Source organism: Equus przewalskii, chromosome 16, assembly GCF_037783145.1.
Source record: "Equus przewalskii isolate Varuska chromosome 16, EquPr2, whole genome shotgun sequence".
In the NCBI taxonomy this organism is placed as follows: domain Eukaryota; kingdom Metazoa; phylum Chordata; class Mammalia; order Perissodactyla; family Equidae; genus Equus; species Equus przewalskii.
Genome location: NC_091846.1, coordinates 80,829,873 through 80,833,169, shown reverse-complemented (window position 1 = coordinate 80,833,169; position 3,297 = coordinate 80,829,873).

The following is a 3,297-nucleotide window of genomic DNA, read 5'->3' as shown; positions in this document are numbered from 1 at the left end:
CTCAAGCAGCACAGAGGGAAACACACAGAAGGTACGGTAACTAGGAGTATGTGGGGCTAAGGAGCTTTCAAAAAGTAAGTTCAAAAGTGTGTAACACAACGTAAATGCTCTACTTCCATGAAATGGTCGCTATGATTGGCCACCGCACACTGTTGGTAATCGGTGCACATCTTTCCAGACGTTTTCTGTGCAAACACAAACACCCATGTCTATAAACAAAGTAAAGCACATTCTGCACTTCTAAGTGTGGCCTGCAATGTGGACATTCTGACGTCGGCGTGCCATGCTGTGGAACTACCACTTAGCCACCCTGCCACGAACACTGGGCTGTTGTTGCCCTTCCTCGGTTACAGCAGGGCCTGGCACAGTCCAGTGTGTTGCTCCACGTCCCTGTGCAGGTGTATCTGCAGGACACAGCGTTAGAGTCCAAATGCTGGCCTAAGGGTATTTCCATTTTATTTTTTGATAGCTATCTCAATTTTGCCTGAGGACTTTTCTTTACAACAGGAACTACCAAATCTTGTTTGAATGCTGACAGAAATGATCCAAGAGGGGAAGCAGCTGAAGGCCTAGGAGAGAGGAACACTGCTCTAGGCCACCACCACTGGGTTCCTTCCTGACGTTTGTTCCCTCTCAGTCCTCGGGTTTCCTGGGGCAGGCCTGTCTCGGTCAGCTCAGGCTGCCATAATGAAACACCACAGACGGGCGGCTTAAACAAGTCATCTGTTTTCTCACAGTTCTGGAGGCTGGAGCCCAAGGGCAAGGTGAGACCTAGTCAGTTCCTGGTGGGCCCTTCCTGGCTAGCAGATGCCACCTTCTGGCTGTGTCCTCACCTGGTGGAGAGAGCGAGCGAGCTCTCTGGTGTCTTCTCTTATAAGGACACTAATCCTATTGGATCAGGCCCCATCCTTTTGACCTCATTTAACTTTAATGACTTCTTTCCTCCAAATACAGCCACACTGGGGAATTAGGGTGTCAACATGTAAATTCTGGGGAGAAACAGTTCAGTGCATAGCAAGGCCTGACTCCAAATAGCATGGTTTCTATCATCTGTTAAGATATCCTGGAAATGCCAGCAGTTTGGTGTCCAAAAGCATCGCCTACATTGGCCCTCACACCACAAAGTGGTAAAATAATCCTCTGTTTAATCAATTGTTCTATTTTTTTGGTTCAGAAAGTACGGTCCTAGTAATGTAGAAAATGCCTACTCCATGAGTGCATAAGAGGGGCCATCACATGTAAGCACACTGCGTGCCACACACAGGCACCCTGCACATCACACATAGACGCACTGTGCACCACATGCAGGCAGACTGTGCATCACTGTAGGCACACTGTGTGCCCACATGCAGGCACCCTGTACATCACTGTAGGCACCCTGCACATCACACACAGGTGCACTGCGAATCACTGTAGGCACACTGTGCGCCACATGCAGGCCCCCTGCACATCACTATAGGCACACGGCACATCACATGTAGGCACACTGTGCACCACATGCAGGCACACTGAGCATCACTGTAGGCACACCATGTGCCACACGTAGGCACACTTCTCTCAACCTGGCAAACTGGTTTTTCCATCATGATAATCATTTAAAATTATTCTACTAAAAATGCTATTATCATTGAAAAATGCCATTCCTTCGATGGGGTAGACTGCTTGTGTTTAAATTGACCAAGACATCTTTTCTCTCTTTTGTGGTACAAGGTTACTTATGTAATTATTTTTCTTTTGGACGTGTGACAGTGAAGAATCCTGGGAAACTCAGACTTTACAAGATAAACCTACTTTTGATGCAAAGAAGACAGGGATAACCATTTACAAGAAGCTGCTAGCTTTCCACCAGAATGCAGCCCGACAGAGGCTCACAGAGACACAGATGGCATTTTTCTAAACTTAAGCAAAGCGACCAAAAACCCAAAAGGGATTTAAACTGAATTTTCATATAACAATTACGACCATTGGACCTTGCCTACAGCTCAGACTGAGCTGAAGCCAATTATCCAGGGGATTTGAGTGGGATAATTTGTCTTAAAAAAAACCTCTTGACTCTGAATATCATTCTGAAAATAAACTTTTTTCTCTCATTTTCCTTTTTCTTTTTTGCTATTAATCTATTAACACAGATCAAATAGCTCAAGTACCTACTTAATTCACTTTAGTCTGACATGTCCTTAATTTTAAAGATAGAACAGAATAGAAGCAAATCTGTGAGAGTGCCCCAGCCTCTCCCACCTGCCTCGATGTGGCGTCTCCTCATCCGCCTGACATGTGGGAGTCGCTCGGCTCGTTTCTGGATTTTTCTCCGAGGGACCTCCTCTGTGTGTGGCTGGACGCTGGGCGTGTCCGAGGCAGGAGGAAGTTCCGGGGACCCCACCTCACCCTCACGGTCTCTCGCGGGTGTGACGACTTCTATGCTAAGACTGGGACACGACCTGCCTTTCACGCTGCTCCCTCACAGGCCTACAGCAGGGTTTTCCAGACGCTACATGACGTGTGGTGACGTTATTGCTCTGACAGCTAAATGCAGCACATCTTTATGTATTCTTGTGCTTTAAACATTTCTGTTTTAATTCTGAATATGGTAAACATCAATAGATATAACCTAGTTGATAAAGGTTCTTTGGGGTTGTCAATAATTTTTAAGAATGTAAAGAGTTCCTGAGACTAAAAAGTATGAGAACCATTGTTTTAAACCACAAATTTTGAAAATGAGCACTCAACACCCCAGGTCTTTGATCACCAATACAAACAAGCCAACAAACCAAGAGAACTAAGATGGGGGCTTAGAAATGAGATTTACTACGTCCCAGACTCTTCAGTCTGGAAGTCTCCAGATCAAAGCCAAAACGAGCAGTGAGGACCACAGCAGCTGATGGTTCAGGAACTCCAATCTGATCCATCCTCTGAGCAGGGGTCAGCAAACAGTGGTCCGCAGGCCGAACATGGCCTGCTGCCTGTTTCCATAAGTAAAGTTCTACTGGAACGCAGCCCTGGCATTCACTGACACACTGTCCAAGGCTGCTTCCTCCCGGCAACGGCAGAGTTCAGGAGTTATGACAGAGACCATGGAGCCTGCAATGTCTAAAATATTTACTATCTAGCCCACTTCAGCCAGGGCTGGCACCACTGGATCACACGGACCTCACTGAATCCACAGCAAGTCCTTCCCTCCCCTCCCCCACCAAGTTCTTGGTGCTCAGGAGTCAAGAGCGAGGGCACAGCAATGCCATTAAACTGACTGTACATCCAACAGTCACAGATGAATTTTAATGATAAATGAGTAATTCTTAG